General features: G+C 34.1%; 1 non-coding gene across 1 annotated transcript; it reads left to right on the top strand.

The window, feature by feature from the left end:
* Positions 1-12,236: 12,236 nt before the first annotated feature.
* LOC112474666 lies at positions 12,237-12,363 on the top strand. The gene has a single exon (XR_003044520.1). It is a non-coding gene; the product is annotated as a small nucleolar RNA SNORA63 (small nucleolar RNA).
* The last annotated feature ends 5,599 nt before the right edge of the window (positions 12,364-17,962 follow it).

Raw genomic sequence — 17,962 nt, 5'->3', positions numbered from 1 at the left:
CATGAAGACAGACCACTTGATATTTATAGATTTGAACTTTTACTCTTGCTAGAAAAATTAAAAAGCTGTGTTTCTACTCTGGAGATTATTGGTCAAACTAGTTGAGTCAAAGAGTCATAATGCTGCTGAATCCCTATTTCTATTTCCAGAGATCATAAATTATGTTTCATGATTGGCATATCCAGCAATGGCATAAGAGAGACCAACTAATTGGACTTAGCCAAATGGAATCTCAGATTCAATTTTCTTCATAAAATAGGCAGTAGGGCCAGGAGGAGGGGTTTCAGTTGACTGCTCAGCACGCATTTTCTAAACACCTGCTACCTACTTGAGCTTAATAATGGACATGGACCCTGCCTATTAGGGTCTTACAATCAATTACACAAAATAAGGAAATGCGGCAAATGACTCTGATAGAATGGCAGATAAAATGCCACAAGAGATATAACAAAGATACTGAGAAGAGAGAAACAGGAATTGGAAAGAATTGCAGATCATGAAGGGCTTGAGAGGGAAAGTGATATCTGAAAGAGGTTCTGAAGTATAGGTACACATCCATGTATTCAATCACTCACTCATTGATTTTAAGTCAACATAGCAAAGGATTAAGAGCATCACATTTAGAGCTAGAAAGAACACAGTTAAATTAGTCTTCTCTTTCTTAAAAATTATGGGACCTTGAATGTATTACCTTCCTGAGTCTCAATTTTATCATATGTAAAATGAGGATAATAATGTATGTTTCTATAGTAGAATTGTCAGAAAGGTTATGTGAGACTATCTATTGAAAAATATTATACGGACTGGCACAAAAGCAACAATAAATGCATTGAAGTTATTATTGTTCTTATTATAGCTAGGATGATGATGATGGTGGTGGTGGTGGCTACCTGGAGACCCAAAAAGATGAACTTGTCCCTTTACTCCATCATACTACCATGAATGTCAATATAATGCAGCCTCCATGTGATCATGGGAAAAGGCCAAGAGAATAATATGTTGATAGAGATGTTTATCTTCTCATTGAGCTTTTGAACCAGATCCACAGCATCCTATTGCAAGACTGCTTGTTATATGAGCATCGTAATCCAAGAATTTTAAATTGCTGTTTAAAAGGTTTTATCTACTTGCATCCAAAAACATTCCTAGCCCTTAGAGAATGTAGCAGACACTACATGGCATGATGACTTTGATAGGTGGAAGTAGTATCATAGTCATTCTAGAAGATAATACTACAAAGGCTCATTAGATTACAGATTGGGAGTAGAAAGGAAGACAGTAGCCTCCTGGACTTAGACTGCTAGCCCACATCTTCCATTCCCATTATCTTCATGCCCATTAAAGAGTCTGAATTTCCACACTGGTAAATGAAAGTGAATAATAAAGACTTTATGGATCTTTTGTGAGGATTAAATACAATAGTGTATGGAGATTTTCTTTCATAGTGCCTGGCAATAGAAATCATTCATTAATTGGTAGCTATTTATGTTATGATAGTATCGTATTATCATTTCCTAATGGATTTTATTTAAAAATAACCCAGTTATTTCATATGTAATAAACTAGTCTTCCCACTTGATGCGTAAATTCCTCCTGGATAGGGCCCAAATGTTCAATTTATTTTTGACCCCTTTCACTTACCCCTAATCCTGCCTACCAGTCAGTCAGAGACCAGCTCAGAGAAAAAGCTTATTGAATTGAGGAGCTCCAAACTACTTTTGGGTATAAAACCATCACCATCCCTTCACATATTTGAGGCTGCTTCAACACTTCCATGACATAAATGCAAAAATCCTGAGAGATTTTTGTTAAACAATTCTACTGCACTAATTTATCTTTGGAAGTTAAAATTTCTAAGAGTTACCTAAGCTTTTCCTTGACATGTGCATTTATTTCCCGAGTATAATAAAAAGAAGTTTGCAAACTGTGAGAAAGTTTCATCAGAAAAGCTCATTTTGATTATATTTAAAGGTGATAATAAGGAAGCATCCTAACTAATTGCTCTATTAGCATATTTCTTGGAAGTCATGTTAGCTGTGTGACAGAGTTGAATCTAAATTAATGAATAACTTAGAGATAAGAAGTTTCTGCTGTAACTGTAATTGTATTTGCAGGTTCTTGAAGTAATGGAGTAGGATAGTTTTAAGGTCACAGGCACTGGGATCAAATAGACCTATCTGATCGTATCCTGAATCTGTTTCTCATGGGGTTTTGAGAAAATTACCTGATATCTCTAAGCCTCATTGTTCATTTGTACAATGTTGATGAATATTATATTCACTTAATAGAGTTATGAGAATTAAGTAAAACCATGTATGGAAAATGCATTGAACAATGCTGGCAATAGTAACTGCTTAGTAAACACTGGCTATTCATATTGTGAATTGCAAGTATAATCTCCATTTAGTTAGGCTCTCCCTGCTTCCTATTACCTGAATTGAACTAGCTTGAGCCTCACTGTTGATACTTCTAAAATTCCAAGGGAGGTCAATTCTCATAATCATGTTTCACTTTGGATTTCATGTTTGCTGAATTATTGCTCTCAGTCATTAATTTCAAGATTGTCTCTTAATTGCTATTTGGTATCAGTTCGAACAAAACAAAGCATATCCCCTGATTTTCTTATGTAATAAATTTAGTTTATACTAGACTCTCCTGCCAAACAGCTCTAAATTTCACTTTTTAATAATTATATTACCAAAAAACCTCATTAATGCACTCTGACAAGCAACTGAACCAGCCTACCTGATCTCTGTTTCTCTCCTTACCTGATGATAATTATGTCACAGCTACCTGCCTATCTCCACCTGCTCCTGCCCCCACATTAGAAAGGAACAAGAACTGTGATTGTTTTTAAAATGACAAAGTTTATTTTTTATGTCTTTTCAACATTTTAAACAAAGAAATGCAATTTTGTGTTAGTTTTTATCACCTTACATATGCACAGGTTGAGTTGCTATTAAGCACCCATTTAAAACTAAGGACAGGTTTCATCTTAAAAGACCTGCATTTGGTCTGTTTGTAGGTTATAACTTGAGCATCCTGTGCCATTTTTCAAGGGCAGGCCATTTATTCAAGGAAGACAGGATTTAGAGTCAAACTTCATGTGTTCTCATTCTGGCCTCAGTATCCTTACCTGTCCAAAGAAAAAGCTAATATTTTATCTGTTCAGTACAGTGCTTGTGATGGATGAGTTAGAAAACCAATCTTAATGTGTTTTGTAAAATATAAAACATGATACATGAGTTACATTGAGTTGAACTGGGAAATCATGACAGAATAGAAAAAACATGGATTTTAAAGTCAATAGCCCTGAGTGAGTGACCTTGAACAAGTCTTTTTATCCCCCTTTACCTCACTGCCTCCCCAAATGTGGCAAACAATTATAATTACAATAATAATACTTTTCCACAGGTCTGTTATAAAAGTTAAGAATTATAATGCTTTTGAATATGTTTTTAAATAATATTGTCAGAAAGGAAAAGCTCAATGAATCCTTATTCCTTTCCTTACATATATGGTTCTGGGAGTCAAGAATATTATCTTGCTTTTTGCCCAGAATTCTGTTAGTTCCTGTCCTGAGAGAGATACTGGTAAATCTGCAGCAGCAGACAGATGACAGTGTCCTGGCCATGGGACACAGAAGACCGTACTGACCTTTGGCCTTGTTTAGACCAGGGGTTATGGGGATGATCATGATAATAAGGAAACATTCCTCTAATGTATTTTTAGCTTCATCTGTTCAATAGCACTATCAGGTTGTTGTCCAAAGAGATCAGTAGGTGAGAGGCTTCTTGCTTGGTTCTACCAACATATGAGGCATTATAGCTGGTCTCTGCAGAGCGTAAGATAGAAATGAATATTATCATACTGTTGCCCCTTCAAAAAAGAAGGACTATAAATATTTCCATGTGGGTTAATCGCTTTCTTCAATAATATGATAAATTCTGGCAATAAAAAATATCGAGTATTTATAAAGCACCAGGCTCTATGCTAGATGCTGGGGGAGTAGAGAAGAACCCCACAGGTGGTCTTGTTCCTGCATTCATGTTATTCTCAAGTAGAGAATGCTCTGAGACTTCAGTTGTAATTCTTTTATGCTCAGCTTAAGCAAGAGACTCAAGATGAATAAATGTTTACCATGGAGAGAAAGCGAAAAAAGGTTTGAGTCTTGCGATGTCATGGCATTCTTAGAGGCCATTGTATTCTTAATGGGGTAGAACTTAACAGGGGTAGGGTGAGAGTGGCAGGACCGGAAACTGAATAAATAGGGACCACAAGGGGAGTATATATTTATTTTAATGGGATCTACTTTGGAGATCTATTTTATCTATCAAGAAATTAGATGTTTGTTACTAGATATGACCTTATTAGAAAAATGCTCTTGAATTGTCACTCTGATGCACTATGCTCCCCCTTACTTCCAGGACATGTGCAATTCAAGGCCAATCCCAGATCTTATAAATGGCATCTTTTTCAGGCCAATGCTCCACTCAGTGAACTCACTTGACTTTAACTACATTCACGCTCTGTTTGAACATAGCCTCTGTGGGTGAAGACCTCTGTTGCAGCAGCTATTACTCTGCAACCCTCTGCTACCCTCTTCTGGTGGGAGTCTATCACTGCAATTAGCCTTCAAATCCAGGTGAATTTATCTATCATCTTTTTCTAGGTGTGGTTGGTAATGGCCATATTAGGGAAAAATGACATGGGGCACACCTCGTAGCCAGACTCAGCTCCTGGCTCTAGGAAACCAAGTCCCATCCCAGAATTTCACATCCGAAAGCTATGAAAAGAGACTTAAGGTGGTAGGCCATGGAAGCAGTCCATACCAGGCCGGTGTCCCATTAAATTATTGATATGCTCCTCAAAAGAGGATAGGCATGACATCAGTAACACAAAGATTACTTTTTATTAAGCCACATTAGGAATCACAGGCAGCAGATTGATCATTGACTTTTTGTGAGGCCTTTCCTGATTATTCTGTTTAAAATTATAATCTCCCCATTTCTATTTCCTTGTTTCATTTTTCTCTATAACAATTAATTATCTAACAGGATATATATATTGTTTAATTTTGATAATTATCTATATATGCTGTCAGAAAATAAACTTTAGGAAAGCATAGGTCTTTTTTTTTTTTTGTCAGTCACTGCTATATCCCAATACTTAGATTAGGACCTGGCATGTATTAGTTGCTCAATAGGAATCAGACTCTGGTCACTGAACTATAAGCTGGGGCCAGAATCTTCCCAGCACAAACACAATGAAGTCTGCCATCTCTGCTGCTTAGAAGTGAGAACCAGGAACAGGATAGCAGATACCTATTGAAGTACCAAAATCGGACCTAAGATTAGTCACATGTTTGGTAGGTGTGATTGATGGATTTGGCTATATGTAGTTCTTGAATTCTACAGTTTTTAAGAATTACCTGGCAAACTTGTTTAAATCCATATTCCCGAATCCCCACCCCCAGAAATTATAATTCAGTAGCTATGGATTGGGGTTCAAAAATCTGGATTTTTTGACATGCACTCCGAGGATATACTGATATAGGAAGTCCTCTGATGACACTTTGAGAAAAAAAAATGAATCCTTCCTGCTTTAAGATTACAATTATTCTTAGAGAATTAAAAAGACCCTGCAGGTGGGGATTTTGCCTATGGAAAAGAAGGATTGCTGGAGGCTGGGAACAAGTGGAGCCTGACTGTGTCAGAGCATTACTACCTGCTCAGTTCCAGCACTTGTGAAAATATACTTTCTGCAATCTCCGATTTCTGTAATCAAAGGTTTCATTTTAATGTACAACAGGCTATTCTCTTTTAATTTTAATTTTTATTTATTTATTTATTAATCGAAGAAATGATTTAAAAATTTTTTCCCCCATCTACCTCTTCCCCCTCCCTCCTACCTTTTGGTAACCACTAGTCCATTGTCCATGTCCATGAGTCTCACAACAGGTTATTCTGATGCTAGATGCCTAAAAGTCATACTTTGAGAAATACTGGCATAGAGGAAAGGGAAGTGAAGGATGTTAAAAAAATATATATCTATATATACAAATATATATGTATGTATGTATGTATTATGTACATGTGCCAGGCACTGTGCCAAGAGAGCTTTACACAGAAGTAAATATTATAACCATTATTTTACAGATGAGAAAAATGAGAATCCCATACTATATAAGTCCTTGAGGTCACACTGATAAGAGGTGAGCTGTGACTCAGATGAAAGAGGTCTTGAATCCAGTGTCTATGGTCCTTCTGTTGCTTTTGTTTTTTTCTAGTATTCACAGTAATTGCCCTGTAGTACATACATAATTTGGCCAGCTGTATGTAGTTGTGTAAACCCTGCCACAATTGAGATATAGAATCTCACCATCATCTCAAAATATTCCCTGGTGCCATTTTGCAATTATTCCCTTTCCCCCACTACTAGCTCTTGCCAAAAGATGATCCGATTCTGTCTTTACAATTTTTCCTTTCTTAGAATTTATATAAATGGAATCATTCTTTATGCAGTCTTTTGTGTCTTGGTTCCTGTCGCTTTACGGTAAACACTGAAGTCAGATAGTGAGTCGGAGTCCTTAAACTTTTACTTTAAGTTTTTTGCCAATTTCAGTTTTTTTACTTTTCCAAATAATTTTAGATTAAGCTTGTAAATTTCTACTAAAAAAAGCTTGCTAAGAAATTGATGTAGCTTGAACTTAATTTCTAGATCAATTTGAGGAAAATTTCGGTCTTCTAATCAGTGAAAACAGTTTATCTGTTCATCAACTTAAATCTTCACTAATTTTCTTAGCCATGTTTTATGATTTTCAGCATATAAAACTTGTACATATTATCACATTCATCACCCAGCATTTCACACTTTTTGCGTTATTGTAAACATTATTTTCTTATTTGAATTGCAAGTTGTTTATTGATAGTTCCACAACCCTGAAAATGAGTGCCTTCTTAAACTGTGTACCATAGGTAATATTTTTGTCTCACCTTAATATCTCCTGGGTAATATATAGAAATACAATTAAATTTCATATCTTGAGTTATGTCCTGTAATTTTGTTCAAATCACTTATAAGTTCTAATAGCTTTTTAGGGGCATAGTTCTGGGGGTTTTCTATTAACACTGTAACATCATCTATAAATACTCATTTCTTCCTTTCAAGTTTATCTTGTCATATTGCTTTAGTTAGAACCTACTTCCAATACAGTATCATTAAATTTAGTAAGGGAAGATATTTTTTACTTGTTCTTTATTTTTAAGGGAGAAAGTATTTAATCCTTCACTCAGGTGAAACTTTTTTACAGATCCTCTTTATCAAGTTGAGGAAATTTCTTTTTATACTTATCGTGCTCAGCGTTTTATTATGAGTAAATGTTAAATTTTTGTCAAATATATTTATACATCTATTGTGATGATTATAAAGTTTTGTGATTATAAAGTTTTCCTTTTATTTGTATTTTGTTCATATACTGAATTAAATTATTTTCCAATGCTGACATATGCTGCATTTATAAAATAAAACCTATTTATCATGATATGTTATATTTTTGTATGTATGTATATTTCTGGATTCAATTTGTTATGATATGCCATGAAAATATTAGCCATATTAAAAACTAATTGACTTCCAAATAAATGACAAAGATAGACATGACATATCAAGGGTCAATTCAACAAATATATATAATTATCCAAAATGGATATGTGCATAACAGAAATTCAAAATACAAAAAGTAAAACCTAGTAAAGCCAAAAGGAAAAATAGATAAATTCACAATTATAGTTGTAGACTTCTGTACTCCTCTTGATAAAACAAGTTGACAACATTTGTAAGAAGTTCTGCACTAAACTTGGCCTGTTTTTATAGAACATTGTAAGCAGCAAATCATAAAACACATTTTTTTCAATTGTGCACAGAACACATCAAGATAGATCATATTTTGGACCTAAAAAGTGTCTCAATAAATTTAAAAGGATCAAAATCACATAAAGTATGTACGTAAACCACAATGGTATTAAATTGGAAATAATAGGGTAGATTTCCAAGTATTTGTAAATTAAAAGACACAGTTGTAAGCTAAACATGAATAAAGTTAAAAAGCTCAAAGGAAGTTAGAAAACATTTTGAAATAAGTCAAAATAAAAGCACAATATATTAAAATTGGTTAGAAACAGTTTAGAGAGAAATTTACAGCACTAAAAACTCTAGAAAAGAAAAAGCCTTCAATCAATGTTCTAAAACTGCAACTTAAGAAACTATTAAAAGAAGATCAAATTAAACTCAAAACAGAAGAAAAGTGTAGAAGAAATCAATGAAGTAGAAATCAATGAAATAGAAATAGAAATCTAAAAATAACAGAGATATTTCAATGAAACCAAAAGCTGGTTCTTTGATAAGATGATTAAAATTGATAAAACACTAGCCAGACTGCAGAACTAAAAATTATTAATATTAAGAATGAAAAAGATACTACATTTATTAGAGACAATTTATATGAAAAGGAAAAGGATCTGAATAGTCAGCAATTGTTTCATAATTTTTTATTGTAAAAAACATAACAAAATTTATTATCTTAAGCCATTTTTAGGTATTCAGTACAGTAGTTTTAATTATGTGCATATTATTATGTAATGGATTTCTAGAACTTTTTCATCTTGCAAAATTGAAAACCTATACCTGTTGAACAACTTCCCTTTCTCCCACCCCTAACTTCTTGCAACTACCATTCTACTTTCTGTCTCTACGAGTTGGACTACTTTAGATATCTCATATAAGTGAAATTATGAAGTATTCGTCTTTTTGCGACAGGCTTATTTCACTCAACATAATGTCCTCAAAGTTCACCCATGTTGTATATGACAGGATTTCCTTTTTTAAGGCTGATAATATTCCATTGTATGTATATACCACACTTTTTACGTATAGCCATGAACATGTAGTTTGCCTCCACCTCTTGGTTATTGTGAATGATACTACAATGAACGTGGTATGTGCAAATATCTCTTTAAGTTTCTGTCTTTTATTCTTTTGGTTAAAAACCCAGAAGTGGAATTGTTGGATCATATAGTAATTCTATTTTTAGTTTTTTGAGAAATCTCTGTACTTTTTTCCATAGGAACTCTACTATTTCACATTTCTACTAACCATGTACAAAGGTTCTAGTTTCTTCAGATCTTCACCAATACTTGTTTGTTTTCTGGTGTGTGTGTGTGTGTGTGTGTGTGTGTGTGTATGTGTGTGTGTGTGTGTTTTGATAGCGGATAACCTAATTGATATTAGGTGATATTTCATTATGGTTTTGATTTCCATTTCTCTGATGATTAGTGACATTGAGCATCTTTTCATATATTTATTGGTCATTTGTATATCTTTCTGGAGAAATCTATTTAAGTCCTTCTTACCTTCTTCTAGTAACTTGAAGGGATGTTTTGTCCCTTTAATCTCTCAAAGTTGATCTCTCAAAGAATTCTCAGACAATATTTAGACCTCATTTCCTTTCTACAGACCACAAGGTAGAAGCACCTGTACTGTCTTGCTGGCTTCATAAATACCAGTGTTCATGCTGTGAGGACTGATTCAGAGCTTTTATACACCTACAGTTCTATGCCAAAAATAGGATAAAATCATTTGTTTCCTAGGCAACGATTTTATAGAATATATATAATTTTCTTTTGAAGGTGTGTTAAATGGTGAAATTTACTATTTACTATTTAAATTTGTTCACTTTTTAAAAGTAACAATCTATTAATCACATGTTTTATCATGTATAGATTGTTAATTTAGGCAACTACATTCTGACCAAGTTCTAACTTATTCACGAGGAAGGGCAGGTATTCATTTCTATGTGAACTGTATATGGGAGATAAAGAAGGGGTGGGGTGTAAAGATGGAAGGAAGGAAGGAAGGAAGGAAGGAAGGAAGGAAGGAAGGAAGGAGGGAAGGAGGGAAGGAGGGAAGGAAGGAGGGAAGGAGGGAAGAAAGGAAGGAAGGAAGGAGAGAGATAGAGAGGAAGTGAGGAAGAATTTACTAATGAATACCTAACCATGGGATTGTTATACAGATTAAAGCAAAGTATTGTTTGCTGCTCAGCACTTTTTATATGCTCAGTAAATGGTAACATTATTTTTTATTTTGTTAAACTAAAAACAATTATTTCTGTGTCAAATGTAGGCAGGTACTCAAGTATTAAATTTTTCAGGAAACAGAATATGCTGTATCTGAGATGGTATATTTAGGCCTGTGGCATCTGTGAAGGTAAGGTACTAATAGACTTGCACAGACAGATCTTTCCTTTGTTGACCTAAATTGATATTAAGATATAGAGATGTACAATCTGAGTGGATTTCACTCCATTCTTTCAACTATTTAGCACCTCTTGTTTAGAGGCTTTATTTACATGCATTATTTGTAATTTATATGCATTAACTCTTTCAATTCTGACATTCCTAGAAGAAAGATATTATTGTTGCTATTTTAAAAATGTGAAACAGATGCTTAGAGATTTTGAGTGATCAGGTTAAGCTTGCAAGAGCTATTTAGGTCTAGGAAGCAGAATTCAAACTCAGGTCAGATCCTTGCTGTTCAACCACATGCTAATCAAGAGGTCCTCTACTTTGTCCTTTTCCCCAAGGAAACTGGTGCGGCACTTCCATAAAAACAAAGGTAGCTAAATAAAATTTGACAAAAGGTGCTAGAAAAATCAAGGTATGACTTTTCTGTAGAGTAAGGAATTCATAATACCTGACATTCCAGGGCTTCGAGTAGGATGCAAGTCAAAATTATAAATTATTTTGGTCGTACTTTTCCACCAGAGACCTTTACAGCTAGGTTAATAACACAATTTGAGAAATACATTTCATAGTAATTTATGGTGTTATTATTTTAAAACCAAAAACTTCCTGGGTTTATACAGATGCTCCAGAAACACAACTGCTATAGAATAGATTCATGAGAACTCTAGGATGGAACCACATCCTGTTCCTTTTTTTCCCTTCTCCTCTTCAAAAATAAGTCTCAGAAAAGAATGCACTGAAATGAGACATAAAAAATAGTCATTAAATGAACTGGCACTCAACATTTAGTTAAAAAATTCTTATTTCATTTAGTTTGCATTAGATTTTCTTACTTTAATACACTTGCATATTTAAAGGAAATAGTTTACAATAAATTTTAGGTAAGTCTTCTTGGCATAATTTTAAAACTATCAAAACATAAATATTATTGTTAGTTAAAAACATATTTTCCTTGATCTTTTCCAGAGTTGAGTGCAATCTTCTTATATGCTTGGACAGAGGCATTCATTCAACTGGTTCAACTTTTCCAGTTCTCTCCCTTGGATAATAGAAGTAAATGCCTCAGTTTCCTTAATCAGTTTAGACCCAGATTATTAGTACCATGTTGACAGATAAGATGCTCTGACAGGTTTCAGTTGATTAGGCTCTGAAACCAAATATGCCTTTGCTGAAAATGGATTGTGTATTTACAACACCCTTTTTTAATATTTTATATTTATTTTATTCTCTTTTATTATAAAAGTAATATATACTTGTTGCCAAAAAGAAAAGAAAAGAAAAAAAGTCAGAAAACACATAGACACAAAATAACAATCCCCTGTAATCCTATTGCTATATTCTTTTTGTTCTATTATCCTCTCAGATCTTGTTTCTCATACATAGATGGATGGATGGATGGATGGATGGATGGATGGATGGATGGATGGATGGATGGATGGATGGATAGGCAAGTACACAAAATAAGTTTACAATGCCCTTTTAACAGTGCTTTAACATGTTACCTTGGGTGAGGTACAGCGAGAGCAGCCACAGTTTAAGAGAGAGAAACCGAAGAGTTTTACTGTGTCGTCACTCACAGTCCCCTGGGAATAACACAGGGTGCCTTGCAGGGCCACTCAGAGAAAATATCAGGATGGGTCATGAGGCAGAAGGAAAGAGGGGAGCTGTGGGCCAGTGCCTTTACTGTGGTTTCTCTGAGTATGTTTAGAATTAGCCACTTTGAATATTTTCAACAGGCTTTGGGGCATAGGGGCTGTTCTTGGTTGTCTGATATCTGGACTTGGGACAATTAGCACAGGAGAGTAGTGTCCTGGAGTGTGAGAGCCTGATATGGGAGCTGGTTAGAGGTGTAGACTTAATTGGCTACTCAAAGAGACTGGCCTTTAGCTAGGGCCTCAAAATTGGGTCAAGACAGCATTTAAAAAATTATATTGCATGCAGGTACTGTTACAATACAGCTGAAGTGTTCTATTGTCATTCCCCCTTCTTAAAGCAATTGATGCATACCTATCTCTGTCTAGCACAATTCCATAGCAAGACAGGGATGCTTGGTCTCAAACATATTGAGTAGAAAAAAAAAAAAAGTATATTGCAAATAGACATAGGGAAGACGTTAAGGTATATATCTTGTTTTTGTTGTTATTTGTTTGTTTTGTTTTGTTATTGACTCTTAGATTCCCTCATTCTTCTTGTGGGTGTGATGATAAAGTTTCTCTGCCACGTGTCCAACAGCTCATTTCATTTTCCTCCTAGGTATAAAGGAAGATTTCTGCTTTCCAACATCCCTTTCCAACAGTTCCCCTCTTTTCTTCTGCCTCATGACCAATCCTGGTTTTTTCTCTGAGTGGCCCTGCAAGGCATCCTATGTTATCCCCAGGGAACTGTGAGTGATGACATAGTAAAACTCTTCGGTTTCTCTCTCTTGATCTGTGGCTGCTCTTGCTGTACCTCACCCAAGGTGACATGTTAAATTGGGCTATTTGACTTAACCTGGCCAACAGAATGTGGATAGAATTGATACCACATTCAGGTCTGGTCACAAAATCCTTACTCACCTTCCTTTCCCACTCCATAGACATTGAGAAACTATGTATCAAAATAACAGTGCCACAAGATAGAAGTACCTAGGTCTTAAATTAACATGTAGCAAAAAAGATACCGTTTCTTCCCCTCCCCCACCTTACCTCCCAACTGCCCCACTGCCACTGCTGACTAATATGAACAACCAATGAGTCTTCTTGAAGTTTAAGGATTTATCTGTTACAGGAGCTACAGCTAGTTATGCTACCAATAACTAGTCTGTGGACTCTTGGTCTTTTTCAGAGCAATGACATTATTAGATGGGAAAATCTAGTTTGAACCTCATAAAGTAGAAATTATGATGCTAGTAATATATGATACTAACACTGTAACATTCGTACAATGCAAACAATATTTTTCTCTGTAAGTTTAGGGAGGTTGTCTTTTATCTTTTGTTACTATTCTCAATTTTAATCCCTTCATTTTGCAGAGATCAGATCTGGGTTAGGAATTCTTGAGGCATAGGAAAACTTTTCCTTGGCCCTAGATTTTGAGCTTTTAGAGGACAAGAACTTTTTTGCTTTTCTTTCATTTTTTATCCTTTACTTTTTTTTACACTCTATGCCAACCCAATCTCCCTCTAACCCACAAACTAACTAATCATCATGGAGTCATGTATACAGTAGTTTTGTATTATATATTTGTTTGTTCAAATTTAAAGACACTTTGATAATTGCCATTTAAGCCATTTAAAGGTCTATTTTGTATTTTAACTAGCTTGACTTGAGGGAACACTACAAAGCCTCACCTGCTAGATTTTAAAACATGAAGCTAGGAAGCCCGCATTGCATATTCTTTACCATCTATGGTGCCTAACATTGTTCCCCATGGGCATCTTCGGATTATTCAAAAAACTGCTTTAGGAGCTGCACAGAAATGTTATAATTGATTCATCCTGCTAAAGCTAGACAAAGGACTGAAAATGTTGGTGATCTCTTCTCAAGTCGTTTTCCCACTACTCAAAGGTTCTGAGAAGCAAAGGGATCCTTGAGAGATTATATAGTATACTCATTCTCCAGATTTTAAGATGGTTTATGTGTGATATATATATGCATATATATGTATATGTATGTATATACACACACACACATATATATATAACACATATAACACGTAAACCACCTTAAAATATATTTTAAATATACGTATATAGAAAATGTATGTGTTTTATATATATAAAACACATGTAACACATGGGTGTTGCATACACACATACACATATACTAGATTACTCATGTGATGACATACTGTGTTAGTGATATGTAGGGAAGTAAGCTTATTTTGAAGGATAGATATGGACTTGTTAGGAAAACAAGGGATAAAAAAATATATATCAAAAAAATATACATCCCTGCTGAAGTATTAACTAGAACAACCTCTATGGAGGGAATTTTGGGGCTATCTGTGAAAATTACAATTGAAGATATTCTTTGACTATGTCCTAGATACATATTTACAGTTACACACATATACTAAAAGTCAACTATATATAACTGGAAGGCAGCAGCACGATCACAATGGAGAACTCTGTAGGGCTTTTTGCACTATATTTACAGATAATTATTGATTTTATTTTGAGTTTTTTATGGGCATGCACCTTAATTATTTTAATCTTTGGGGGACCTATTTAGGGCCTTAATTCATCTTGGAATAAATCTGTCCCAATGTTCAGTGGATCTCATTTCCTGGATGACATTCTTTCCTTCTACCTTTATATTATATTAACCATATAGTAGCCATGCTGAAGTTTCTTACTATGGCTGAATCTTGTCATTAGCTCCAGCATCCCTGTCTCATAATGAAAGTTGCTTAATCCTGGCCTGACCATGTCCACTAGAGGTATACAGGGTGTTTGTTTCTCTACAGAACCCCAGCAGATCCCCTGGGATGATAATATCTCCATCTACCTGACTTCAAAGATCATCAGCCACTTCAAAGCCCTTGCGTGCATATCAGACTGCTTCCTCAAGATGGCAGTGCCCAGTCAAAACCTATACAACTTTGCTACCCTCCTTTGGTCATTGTAGACAGAGAGTCTAGTTATATTTACTCGTTGAGGCAGGCTCTACAGCTTGGTCATTTTCCACAATCTCTATGAGTTTACCTTTGCCTAAGAGAATCCCATTTAGCATGGGGAGGAAAGTAGACCAAAAAATAGATAAAACAGAAAGATTAAGCAGAATAACTAAGGGAGTGATGAGGTATTCATTCACTTATTCTAAAGATATTTTTTGATTGATAGCTCAGTGCTATGTTAGAAATTCTGAGATGAGTAAGTCCCAGTTGCTGTTCTGAAACACTCAGAAGTTAGAGTACTTTTCATTAAAATTATTTCCAAATTTTCATAGAAACTGCCAGAGGCTTCATAACTGATGCTTTCATGAATGTTTAAAAAATCATCACTGGCTACATTTGATTATTATGGGTGTTACTTTTTGATGATGCCTCTTTGATACCTACCTTAAGTAATTGCTGCAGGATGGAGGCCCTTTGATATCATGAATTGTAGGACGATAAGATATCTTAAAGAGGAGAAAGTGCTGTTTCAAAATACCTGAAAGAAATTTGCCGCGGCCCTCCATTGTGAACCTGCTCTTAATGCCAGTTGTATGTATTTGACTTTCAGTACATGTAACAATGTGTAAATATAACTTTCCACCATTTAACCACAAGACCTTAAATTTGTGTCTCCTGGGTACTTTCAAAGTGCTTGTAATGTGGCCTCACATAACAGCTTGTACATTGCTCTGTGCTGGCACTCATCAAACCATATTGTCACTGTTTTCTCCCCCATGTACCCTACTAGACTGTGAGAATCCCAGAACATAGGGTAGGTTGAGTACATGGCTTAAAAATAGGGTTGCCAGATTTAGCAAATAAAAATATAGGACAGCCAGTTAAATTCGAATTTCAGAAAAACAAAAGATTTTGGTTTTGTATAAGTATGTCCCGTGAAATATTTCTTGTATTTTTTTTCTGGCAACACTACTTTGAAGATGTCTTACAACCTGAAGATTCTATAATTCTGTCTTTAAATATTATTTAACAATAAAGAACAAGATTTAATCATTAGTATTGATAATTTAAAAAATTAACCTTACATTGATCTTATTATAAATACTATAGTCTAGTAATCTACCTTTATATCTACATTTACATATAAAAATAACAACCATCTCTCTCTCTCTATATATATTTATATATATATATATATATATAAAGCAATTGGTTATATTATAAAATTTGTTGATTTTTTTAATAGGTCTTAATAGGTGTTAATTTTGTTTTCTTTTTATCGTGAATCATGGTTTATCAAAGTAAATGAATGGTAACTTTAAAGTGTCAATTCATGTATTCACGAATTGATTTGTTAAGCTACTAAAACATGACCGACAAATCCTAAGCAAGATGATGGCATAATAGTGAGAAGTGAATGAGCATATGGCAATAGGTCCCTAGAAATAACGTTGGATATTCCAAACAACAAACGATTAATAACTATATAGTGTAGAATTTTGTGATTATAGAAATTTATGGAACTTTGGGAACAAAATAGGTCTGATAAATACTTCGGAGTAGAGAAATGGTCAAGTGCTGTGAGTAAGGTGGGAATATGAAGGTTATATAAGAAAGCCTTTAGTTTTTCTATTATTCATATATTCATTCAACATTATTTACCTATTTTCAATTGGAATTTGATTATAATAAAATATGTAGAATGATCAAATAAAAAAGAATTGGATTAAAATTTCAAACTAACAGTTATGAAGCTGACAAAATTGAGAGCTTAAATTAAGATAGAGCATGTTTTTAGTAGAAAATGCCAGTGTTTCTAGGGAATTTTCTTAATTGTATTTTGCATATTATTCGATGCAGGAGAGCCATATTTAGAATGTTTTGAATTAAAAAATCAGTTACAGGTTATTAACTTAATCCCCTGAAGCACAGCTTATGCCTCCAATATGGTTCTGTTTTCTCACTAGCTCTTTTTTGGTGTTGCAGATCCTATGTTTCTGTAGAAAAAAGGAAATCTAAATTTATATGCATTTCATCAGAGAAATGAATACAAGGCAATTCTACTCATCTATCTATCATCTATTTATCTATCTATCTATCTATCTATCTATCTATCTATCTATCATCTATCTATCATCTATTTAAAAATTTAACTTGTACTGCTCTATACCTCTTATTTATGTCTTTTGTATTTTTTTATTGAGATGATTATTATCTAGGGTAAAGGCACTTAAGTTAAAGAAACTCTCTGGGATTCCAGGAATGGAGGAAAGATTCTAATCCTAAAATGTGGAAAATAAATGTTGAGAGAAGATAATTTTTTTCTTATTATTTAAACGACTCATGAAATGGTCACCATGGAAACCAGACATGAGTCTGTGGAACATTAAGAGATCAGAAGAGAGGTCTTGAGCTTAGTGAGACTTTGAGTCTTAAATTTGGAATGCTGACATAGATTTTAACTCTCGTTTGAGTATAACTTCATAAATTATGTGATTTATTTTAGATTATACAGTCCTGGGATTTGACAATTTTCGCAAAATTCAAGCCCGTGCTATTTTTTTTCTCTTCATCCTCCTTCCCTCCCTCCTCCCTTTTTCCCATTTTTCTTTTTCTTGTCTCCCTCTCTTTTTCTTTCTTCATTCATTCTTTTTCTGTTCTTTCTTCTCCACCTCCTTTTTCTTTTTCCTTTTCCATCTTCTTTATCTTTTGTATGGTAGGACATGTGAAAGAAAGAAAATGGGAGAACAGTCCCTTGGCTTTTTCATACTTAGAATATTACTGAGAACTGAGAAAAATATTACAACATATTAAAATTTAAAATGGGAGCAATAATTAGAAAATAGACTGCTTAAATATTCTGACTAACTGAATATTGTAGCTAGTTTAGAGTGAATTCATATATTTTTAAAAAATTTGACCCTCTTTTGAGAATCCCCTTAAATAATTACATACAAATAAAATAGAATGATATGTAGTGAAAAAATAACCACCAGTCAGTATGCTTACAAATTTAGAAAACAATTTAAAGTGAAACAATAAGAATACAGTTGATATTGGGGTAC

Source organism: Pteropus alecto, unplaced genomic scaffold (genome assembly GCF_000325575.1).
Source record: "Pteropus alecto unplaced genomic scaffold, ASM32557v1 scaffold7, whole genome shotgun sequence".
Classification (NCBI taxonomy): Eukaryota; Metazoa; Chordata; class Mammalia; order Chiroptera; family Pteropodidae; genus Pteropus; species Pteropus alecto.
Note: the sequence above shows the minus strand (reverse complement) of the source record. Positions and strands in the feature narration are given on the sequence as shown.